This window comes from Magnolia sinica, chromosome 4 (genome assembly GCF_029962835.1).
Source record: "Magnolia sinica isolate HGM2019 chromosome 4, MsV1, whole genome shotgun sequence".
NCBI classification, from domain to species: Eukaryota; Viridiplantae; Streptophyta; class Magnoliopsida; order Magnoliales; family Magnoliaceae; genus Magnolia; species Magnolia sinica.
In genome coordinates, this window is record NC_080576.1 from 33,207,705 (window position 1) to 33,219,309 (window position 11,605).

General features: G+C 36.9%; 1 non-coding gene across 1 annotated transcript; it reads right to left on the minus strand.

Annotated features, from left to right (window-relative positions):
• Positions 1-11,029: 11,029 nt before the first annotated feature.
• On the minus strand, positions 11,030-11,136 carry LOC131244746 (small nucleolar RNA R71). Its single transcript, XR_009170525.1, has one exon. It is a non-coding gene; the product is annotated as a small nucleolar RNA R71 (small nucleolar RNA).
• Positions 11,137-11,605: the final 469 nt, after the last annotated feature.

An 11,605-nucleotide genomic window follows, 5' to 3' on the forward strand; every position in this document is an offset into this window, starting at 1 on the left:
AGTTATGACTGATGGTTCAGTCACATTTGGTGATGGTAGCAACTGCAAGATTATAGGCCAAGGTATGGTTCAACTTTTTAATCTTCCTGTGTTTAAAAATGTTTTATACATTGAAGGCTTAAAACATAATTTGCTTAGTATATCTCAAATATGTGATAATAACCATAATGTTTGGTTTTCTAATCAAAGCTGTGAGATTCTAAACAATAAGGGTTCTGTAATATTAACTGGACGTAGAACGTCTAAAAATTGCTATATTATTAGCGAATCCAGCTCATCTAATCAAACATGTTACATGGTCCATACAGACGAGACTGATTTATGGCACAAACGCCTTGGACATGTATATTATCAAAATTTATATAGATTGAGCAAAAGAGAACTTATAAGAGGTTTACCCAAACTTCAGAAATTAGATAAAATATGTGGTGAGTGCCAGATAGGCAAATAAACAAGGAATTCACACAAAAAGGTGAATTCAAATACCACATCAAGACCACTCGAACTTCTCCACATGGATCTGATAGGACCTACCAGAACAGAAAGTTGTGGTGGGAAAAAGTATATCTTGGTAATAGTTGATGACTTTACCAGATTCACTTGGGTAGTCTTCTTAAGGGATAAATCTGAAACCCTTGAAGAAGTAAGAAAAGTTTTCAAAAGGATTCAAACTGAAAAATCTTCTCAAATCAGTAAAATTCGTAGTGATCATGGATCTGAATTTGAGAATAGCAATTTTGAGAAGTTTTGTACCGACCAAGGAATATTACATGAATTCTCTGCTCCCAAAACTCCACAACAAAATGGAATTGTAGAAAGAAAGAATAGGGTGCTTTAAGAAATGGCTAATGTCATGTTGAATAGCATGAAGCTCTCTAAAAATCTTTGGGCTGAAGCAGTCAACACAGCTTGCTATATTATTAACCGAGTCTACACTAGCAAAGATAAAAATAAAACGGCTTATGAATTGTGGTTCAATAAAAAGCCTACTGTTAAATACTTTCGAGTTTTTGGCAGCAAGTGTTATATTTTAAGTGATCGTGAAAATTTGGAAAAATTTGATACGAAGAGTGATGAAGGGATTTTTCTAGGATATTCCTTAAACAGTAGAGCTTATAGGGTCCTGAACAAAAGGACTGGTGTGATTCAAGAATCCATTAATGTTGTTATTGATGATCACTTAAACACACCAATTTCTAATTCAGATAATGATGAAGTACTAATCATTGATAAACCCGATACTTCATCGAATCAGACTGATTCTGAGTTGAGGACTGTTAAAGATCATCCAACCACACAAATTCTTGGAAACCCTCTCACCGGTGTTCGCACTCGTAGACAACTTGAGGATATATGTAATTATGTATGTTTTACATCCCAAATTGAACCATCTAATGTAAAAGAAGCTCTTGCTGATGAGAACTGGATTGTTACGATGCAAGATGAACTCAACCAATTCGTAAGAAATGATGTTTGGTATCTCGTACCAAGACCTAAAGATAAACACATCATTGGAGCAAAATGGATTTTCAAAAATAAGTCTGACGAGTGTGGAAATACAATTAGAAACAAGGCTAGACTAGTGGTACAAGGTTATACTCAAATTGAAGGGATTGATTTTGATGAAACCTTTGCACCAGTAGCACGTCTTGAATCTATTAGACTATTTATATCCATTGCATCTTTTAAAAAGATAAAGATCTATCAGATGGATGTGAAAAGTGCTTTTTTAAATGGCGATTTACATGAAGAAGTCTATGTTGAACAGCCAATGGGTTTTAAAGATTCCAAAAATACTGATCATGTATAGCGGCTTAAAAAGGCACTTTATGGATTAAAACAAGCACCTAGGGCATGGTATGAGAAATTAACGAAATTTCTTTTAAGTCATAATTTTCAAATGGGATCTGTTGATAAAACTCTGTTTGTTAAAAAACATAATGATCATATCTTAATGGTACAGATTTATGTTGATGATATCATTTATGGATCAACTTGTACTGACTTGACTACTGAGTTTGCAGATTTGATGAATTCACAGATCGAAATGAGCATGGTTGGGGAATTGACTTATTTCCTTGGATTGCAAGTAAAGCAACAACCTGAATGAATATTCATTTCTCAATCTAAGTATGCTTTGAATCTAATCAAGAGATTTGGATTTGAGAATGGCAAGAATTTCGATACTCCTATGAGTACTACCCTGAAATTCTCAAAAGACTCTAATGGTAAAAATGTTGACTCAAAACTTTATCGGAGTATGATTGGTAGTTTGTTATATTTAACTGCTAGTAGACCTGATATTTCTCTAAGTGTTGGTATTTGTGCAAGATATCAATCTGATCCAAAAGAATCTCACTTAATTGCTGTCAACGAATTATTAGATATGTCGCAAGTTCTGTAAATCTCGGTCTCTGGTATCCTCATGAGACTAGTGTCCAATTAGCTGGGTACTCAGATGCTGACTGGGCTGGTAATTTAGATAATAGAAAATCAACCAGTGGTGGTTGTTTTTATATTGAAAATTGTCTAGTTTCCTGGTTTAGTAAGAAACAAAATTCTATATCACTTTCAACAACTGAAGCTAAGTATATCGCAGCTGGTAATGCATGTACACAGCTTGTTTGGATGCAACGAATGCTAAGTGATTTTGAAATTAAACAGGATTCTATGTTATTACATTGTGATAATTCCAGTGCGATAAATATTTCAAAAAATCCTATTCAGCATTCTTGTACTAAGCATATTGACATTAGATTTTATTATATAAGCGAATTAGTAGAAGAAAAAGTTATATCTCTAGAATATATTCCTACTGAAGATCAACGAGCTGACATTTTCACAAAACCTCTCGATAAAAGCAGGTTCAAAAAGATGAAATTTGATCTTGGCATGTGGATTTTAAATTAATTATTTATACCTACTTATATTATAGTGTATATATTTGCTAGATTGAATTCCAATTTTTATAGAATTTGCAAGAAATTTGAATTTTTGGGGTTTCTTCGACCAGTCGTGAGTATGCACGACCAGTCGTCCTACGACTGGTTGTAGATACCCACGACCAGTCATAGAACTCGGGTTTCACTTAAAATTGGGGATTTTTGCTTTCTTCCCCATTTCATTTTTCTTCTCCTTGGAGCCGAGCTTCGACTTGTCGAACCCATCTTTCTTGTTCTTCAAGGTTAGTGTTCCAAATCACTTTTTCTTGCAGATTTGTGTCTAGATTGCTTCCTTTTCAAGCATTAAGCTTTCTATTTTGAATTTCATTGAGATTTGGGGTTTGGATTTTGAAAAATCTGTTTTGTGTAAACCCACTTCTCAATCCTTTGCAACTTCTTTATTCCTTGAAATCCTTGTTGCAAATGGGTTCTAGAGGTAAAAAAACTACTTCACGTGGTCCTTCTTCTTCCTCCAGATCGACCGCTATCTCTAAGCGTCATCTTCTTGTTCCTAATGATGATCCATCATATGTCAGGGACATTAGATTACGTAATGTTATTGTTGAACATCCTGTTGATGTTAATCATATTGCACCTTTTGACATCCTTCCTATGCTTGAAGCTGTAGGTTGGGTTAACTTATTACATTGGGATGGGCCTGCATACCGGTCCATTGCCCAATCCATGTTTACATGTATTAGTGCTTTCTCACAGGATGATTTAACTTTTAAAATTTCTACTAGAGAAAGGCCTTTTGACGTTGATCGTCATTTAATTTTAGCCCTTATGGACATTCCTGTGAATGATGAGGGTATTCCTATTCATAACTTAACTGATAAACCCTCAATGTCTGAAAAACGCATGCTCACTAGACACTTGTGCAACATGGATGTTCAATGGACACAAAAAGGGAATGCGCTTCCCGCAAGGTATTTGTTACCCAAATACAGAATTCTCCACAAAATCTTTGTGTTTAATCTGTATCCTCGTTCGGATAATAAATCTGACTTGACTTTGTTTATGGTTCGTGTTATCCATGCTATTTCCAATGGTACTCAGATTTGTTTGCCATCCTTAATCTGTCATTTCATTCTTCAGTTTAGACTCCATCCTGGTCATAGTGACATTCCTTTTGCCTATTTAATGACTGTATTGGCTACACATATGTTAGTCGATATGCCGGTTGATGAGGCACCTATCCATCATCTGATTTTCAACAATACTAATATCAATAAGATGAAGCTGGATCTACTTCCTGAACAAGGTGGTGGTGGTGGTCATGAAGAAGCTGGTGATGACATTAATATGGATGACATTTTTGAGGAACTGGATTCTGACTCAGCAAATGATCCAGATTTTGTACCATCTGATGTTGATGCACGTCTGAGTGCATTAAAGGGTAAAGTTGAGAATATAAATGTAAAGTTAGAAAACATGTTTGTTGCTCATGATTTACAATTTAAGTACATGCGCAAATATCTTAGGCGCTTGAACAAAGGCATGCACCAACTTGATCCCTCTATTCCTGCTCCATCATCTGGTTCTGGTTCTGAGTAGTTTATATGAGACTTCTGATCTATAATAACTTTATAACTTAGCACTTGATTGACTTTGAGTTTGATACTATCTATGTTTTATGCTGGATTTTATTCTATGTAAAGCAATGCTGAGTATCTCTATCACTATTTTGCTATACTCTCATAACTCCTCATGTTTACTCTCATATATTCCTTTATTTAGTTCTCCTTTGTCATATTGTGACAAAAAGGGGGAGAATGGTTTGTTCTTAACGATGTGATTGTGAGAGGAGTAGCATTGGTTATGTTACTCAGGGGGAGTGTTTGAACTAGTTGAATGAAACTGGTTGAATGTTGAATGTTGATTGAATGTGTTTACTAGTTGCATGTTGAATATTGATTTGCAGGTAAGCCAGTTGATATGACCTGGTTCATAAAACCAATTGTTTTACTTTATGTTTATCTTGGTTATGTGTTTTGTCACTAATTTGATAAAGGGGGATATTGTAAGTGCTATAGTTTATATCCCTGTTTATTGTCAAATTTGTGGGCCAAAATCACTATTATACTCTGTTATATATAACTTGCATAAGTGAAGCTCTCTCAAGGATCAACATTCATAATCAGCTAAAGCTCACAACAAGCAAAGCTCACAAGTATAAAGATCAATCTTGAATGCAAGAACTGCTCACAAGACAAGACTCAAGCTGCAAGACTTCAAGAAGAGTACAAGGCAGTTTGTAAAGAACTCAAGACTCTTTCAAGATTGAGCTACATCAAGATTTCAACTACATCAAGACTTCAAGGCTCATACTTCAAGGTCACTTGTTCCTAATGTTTCAATGTCCATACTTCATGATTGAGGTTTGACTGACCATAGGTTGACCTTAGAAGTAGGTCATTTTGGATACATAAGTCGAATGTTTATTTTACATAATTTTGGTCTGTTCTTCGACTAGTCCTAGGCCTTCTTCGACTAGTCCTAGACTTGCTTCGACCAGTCTAAGAAATTCCTCGATCAGTTGTGAGTTTGTTACAAATTTCGGATGAAATCTGTTAGGCTTCGACTAGTCCAGGAATCTGTTCGACCAGTCGTAGGAACAGTGTCGACTGCATCTTCGACCAGTCGTAAATCTTCGACTCGAAATCCAGCGATGTGTTATAGGTTCTTCGACCAGTCGAAGGAAACCTACGACCAGTCGAAGATGACCTACGACCAGTCGAAGGAGACCTTCGACCAGTCGTAGAACGGTCAGAGCTTATCCCGCCGGATCTTTCAAATATTTGTTATTGCTTCGACTAGTCGAAGAGCTCCCTAGACCAGTCGAAGACACGATCTGCTCACCTATAAATAGTGCACGAATCTCAGAAGAAATCATCGAATTAATTAATCTATTCAAGCCAATCTTTGTCGAACTTCTGAGAGATAATTCTGTGCTCCATCTAAGCTAAGTGTGTTTATTTAATATTCTCTTTCCTTAGCTTTATTTTAATTGGTTTTGTTTCTGCTATTCTAATCTGATTTGATAAGAGGAATTATTATTCCCTTTCTTTGGAATCAAAATCAATTAAGGCAAGCCCTATTCGGTTTAATTTAAAATCTATTAGAATTAGAACAATTGTAATTGAGTACTGGACATTAAACTTGGACATTCAATCATCTACTCTGATTTGGTTCTACCGGGCTGCTACAACGAAGGAGATAATCAAGTATTTTACATTTAATTGTAAATTCCTTTCTGTTTTGGTTTCTTTCAAGATTTGCCAGAAAAATCTGGTTGTATTGATTATCTGAGGAGAGCCAGAAAAACTCAGAAGTGGGGTTTTTTGTTAATTGTGTAAGCCCACATACAGAGACACAATTGTAAAGGTTTTGGGTGAACCTGGGAAAACCTATTTTTAGTGAACGCTAATATCCCCTGTGTGAGGATATTAGGAGTGGAGTAGCATTTTGTGTGGCTGTTGTTTAACAGTTGGTGAACACACAGGTGAACCACTATAATCCCTTGTGTTGTGGTTGAATGATTTATACTTCTGATTTTTAATTATTCTTTTGTGGGATGTATGTATGGTGGTGAATGTTGTAATCATTTAATTCAAGCATTGTGAGAATATTGTAATAGTTTAGAATTTATTTTCTGCTATTCCTTTATCGCTTGATATTTTAATTTCTTTTGAAAGTTGTTCCAGCAAGGTTGCCCTGCCATTTTTATGGTGTATGGCTATCCTTAGAACAATACATTTGTCATTCAATTTATTTTAATTCAGTTTGTATTTATTTCTGTATTCCTCTTCAGTTTGAGATTTGATACAAAGATCTTTCTATAAATAAGGTTGTCCTACCATAAACTCTAGTTTTTGGTATAAGGTTGTCCTTAGAATAACATTTGTATCAACCTCTCAAGATCTAAATTTTGAGGTTATTTTACTTTCCTGCATTGTGATTTACTTTGGCTATCATATTCTTTTTAATTCGCTGTTTTAAGTTTTATTTGGCATTGTCCTATTCACCCTCCCTCTAAGACATATATCTAGGCCTTTTCAACTACAGCCAGGCTGCGCCAGGGTAGGTGAATTTCATAATCAAGCTCACTCTACCAACGCCCTACCAACTGGCAGTCTATTTTCGAAGGCTCGTCACCATCCCGACTGGGGACCACATTCAGGCTATGTTAGTGTAGACCTACAGCTCGAATACAGTGTCATATACCACCGTATTTGGTTCACGAGTTTGGGTTGCTCACTAGTCACTACGGGAAGGCTCGTCGCCCCAGCGTAGGCCGACAGCTCGACCACGGTGTCCCATATCGCCATGCCCGGATCATGAATCTTAGTGGATCGTGGTACCAAAGTTTAACGAGCTTTACATTGGTAAGTGGTACCTTAGATTCAAGCAGTAATGTCCATATATGGTAAACACACAATAAGTCAATCGGTTTATTAGACAAGTTCGACTGGTACGAGCGAACGCTGAATTAATCGATATGATACTACTATTGACAATCATCGTACGACTCGGATTCATCGAACACATCAAATGTGGCGAGGCTAATTCGGCCACTAAACAGGAATTGTTACCGATTGCCTGGACTACATAGTTGTCCCAATCATACTCAAACGCAGCATTCACATATGATAGTCAAAGATGGCATGTGACAACCAATCTAAAGTATAAATCTCAATTGAGCATTTCAACAAACAAATAGTACACATGCTATCATACACAAGCATTTCATCCCTAAATCACATAGTAGTAAGATAGGTTACATAAAGAAAACTATAACTATAGATAAGGGGATTGAGAATCCTATCTCAACACTCTCATTAAATACAGTTCAACAAGCATTTTCTCATTCAGGCATTTTATCAAACACTTAGACTACACGTACCAACATTCATATAATATATTAGTTATAACGTATATTACAACATATCTTTTCATAAGGGAGTTGCCACATGTACAACAATCATGTATTCTCAACCAAACAATAATGGCAAGCACAAATCATAATTTCATATTCATTCAAACATTTCAACAAACACTTGGAATGCATTAAAATCAACTTAGTTACATATATGTGTAATATACGAAAAACTTCGTATCTAAGCAAACATGATAACATTCAAGTCAGTCATAAATCATTAACTGACATTGAAAGCCTTGAAAACCACAACCTAAACATTTATAGTCCGCACCTTTTGTTGGTAAACTCGCATCAAACTCAGTTCGTACACAACATCACCGTCTACAAAACAACGGTTACCTGAATCACGGAATAGGTTGCCTATTTCATCGATTCATCTATTTTGATTCATAAAACAAGTTTAGGGTTAGGATTTCTTACCCAAATCAAAGTTGGATTCGATGGTGTAGCTAGATGTAGAGGTGAATCAACGTGTAGAGTAGCAGGAAGGAACCACGGCAGCAAACTCTAAGGACCTCCCTTCGATCTCCACTCCTTTCTCTCCTTTTCTCTCTTCTCTCTCATAGGGTTAGAGAAATTCGTATGAAAGAGAAAGGGGTGGGTTTAAGGTCCTTATATAGGCCCAGAACTGACGCAAATGGCCCCAGGGCCATGGTATACTTAGGTTATAGCCAAATGGTGTCCGTTTCTGTTGAACAGGGCCCACCTGGAGGCCCCTTTTCTACATACAGTCTGGGGGAAGTTCCTTGATATTGGATCTAGGTCAGGCTAAATTTTTGACCCAATCGGATTTACAGATCGACCGCGGAGGACCAGTTTTCATTCAACAGTCACCGCCTCTCGATCAAGGCCACAAATACACTAACTTGTGTTGGGAAATTTTCTTGATCTAAGGGTGTAGTTGGGTCAGATTTTGACAGTCTGGAACCTTGAATTTGGCCTGCAAGCGAACGGCCCAAATCACTTAAGTTTTAGTTCATTTTCTAAAGGTATTCGCGTTTCTCACATACTTCGCTCCGGGCTCAAATTGTGCACTTTTGGATACTATTAGGACTTGATTTCTGAGATGGTTGTCAAGCCAAGTAAGGCAGTTATAACCGTATAGTTTCGTGGTAATCGGACTTTCGACGCGCGGTCCAGGTCCGATACGGAGTTTCAATGTGCTCGTGAGAGCAACTGGGTATTGAGATCGATCCTAGGTTTCTAGGTAATGTAGCATTAGCAGTTCTACTAGTTTTAAGTCTTACAGTTCGTATTGAAAGTAATTCAAGCTAATTCCATAGATGATTTAGTTTAACACTTAGTAAATTTTCGTCTAATTCCTAAAGGATTTGGTCCTGAGTGATTTCTGCCTGAGGTGGTACTTGGGTCTTTATGCGAATTTTTTCGGGATGTTACAGAAGTCTTGTTCGATGACACGAAGGTGTTCTTGACATCGAATGCGTTATGCAGACTGCGCAAATTGAGGCAGTTTTGCGATCTTACACGAACTAAGCTATAAATATGGGCTTCCTATAGACTTTTTAAGATATATAGGGTTTTGAGGAGTAGAGCAAAGGGGTGGAGCCATCATCCAAGAGTTTCCTCTTCCCTTCTTCCTAGTTTTTAATGCTTTCTTTTAGGGTTTTGATTCCAATCATGTCTATGGTTGGCTAAACCTCTTAGTTGGGGTTAAGAGGTGAAGCTTGTAGCGTGTTGGGATGTTCTTCTTATTTGATTCTTGTTCTTTTTGAACTTCTTTAATTCTAGTTTGATATTTAAGGAATACTTCCAGTTTTTAATGGTTTGTTGTGACTCAAATTACAATAGATCTGCAATAGCTTTGAGTATCTTCTTTGTTTTATTTTCAGATTGTGGGATTGGTAAATCCTATTGTTAGCCATTGTACGGGGCATGGTTTGGTGATGGAATCCCTTCCAAACTTCACAATTCTCCTTCATTGAGAATTAGGTCAATGAAAGTTCAAATTTGATTTTATTGATATATCTTCTAATTGGATAGGATAAGACTCCAATTCTAATTGCTTTCCTTGAATCAAATAAGGAAACATCCTGATAGCTATAAGTGGATCCTTGACACCCTAGTTCCCACCTTTAAATTCGTAAGTTTTAATTAAATAATTCACAATTACTCTCTCTATAATTTCATATTTAGATTCACATCTTCTTCTAGTTCTACTTCTAGTTGCTTTTAGAAGACACAAGTTTTAGTCCCTGTGGATTTGACCTTGGTCTTACCAAGATTATTACTACATCGCGACCCTACACTTGGGGTTGTGAATAAGTTTTTTGGTATCGTTGCTGGGGACTAATGATTGTGTTTTTCTAAAATTGATTAGTTTTGGAATTAGGTTAAGATTACGGTTTACTTACTTTCTATTTTTAGGTTAGAATTTTTCCTGATTTATTTTTAGAAACCAACTTGTTTTTCTGTTTTGTAGGATCTTAACATAGAAACTTCCAATCTGGTAATCTCTTTCTAATTTTCTCTCTTTTCTTTTCTAGATTTCGTATTTGTCTTAGTTTTATTTCTTTTTAGGGTTAGGTTAGATTTTGAAATTGAGGGCTAAGAGTGTTTCATGCCCAAGTGGGTCCGTGATAACACTTGACGTCTCTTAAGTGAAGGAGGATTAGTCGAAGGGTTGCCTATCCATCATAGGATTAGAAACCACCAAAGATCCTCAGAGTTAACTGAAGTTATGGCTACTAATCAATCGGCCAATCAACATCCAAATCCTCCTCAAACTCGGGTTGAGGAAATCCAGGATGAAAACGAGGTGCATCAAGCATCCCCGCCTCATACTTTACGAGTTATTTACTACCAGCGGGGGTGAGCACACCTTTATGCATGGTTTTTTCAAAAAATATAGGAAACATGGATATCAAGCCAGGGGTGATCCAGCTCCTTCTAAAGTTCTAACTAATTGAATATGAAAGTCCATATTTACACTGGAAGGAGTTTGATGATAGCCACTTTATATTTTTCTAACATATCTGAGGACACAGTCAGGCTAAAACTCTTTCCATTTTCTTTAAAAGAGAAAGCTAAGACGCGGTTGCACTCACTACGTCCACGATCTATTGGTAGATGGAACGACATGACAAGGGAGTTCAGAAAGAAATTCTTCCTATATCATAAAACGAACACCCTCAGAAAGTCGATCATGAACTTCGGCCAAAAAGAAGATGAAACATTCTTCTAATGTTGGGAGCGGTTCAAGGATCTTGTCAGTTCATGCCCAAAACATGGTTTTGAAATATGGAGTATCATAAACTTCTTCTATGATGGACTGACATCTTCCATACGCCAATTGGTTGAGATAATGCGCAATGGGAAATTCATGAACAAAAATGTCGACGATGTGTGGGATTCTTTTGACAGACTTGCTGAAAACGCACAATCATGGGACATCTCCCCAAAATCTAGCACCACTTCTAAGCTTACTCAATTAAAGGAGAGGGGCGGAATATATCTTCTGAAAGAGGATGATGATATAAATGCTAAAGTGGCTAATCTACAGGGAAACTCAAGGCCATGTGAAACGACCCACCCAAGGACACAATATTGTCCGCTTTGTCTAAAGGGCTCACGGCTTTGTTTTAGGGGTTGCCCCTAAAACGCATTGTTCCAATTAAGGTCCAATATTGTCCGCTTTGGGCCCCGATCGACCGGTAGCTCACCTAGACCCGGTGCTCCCATGGTCTCGCCCACATCAGCCCAG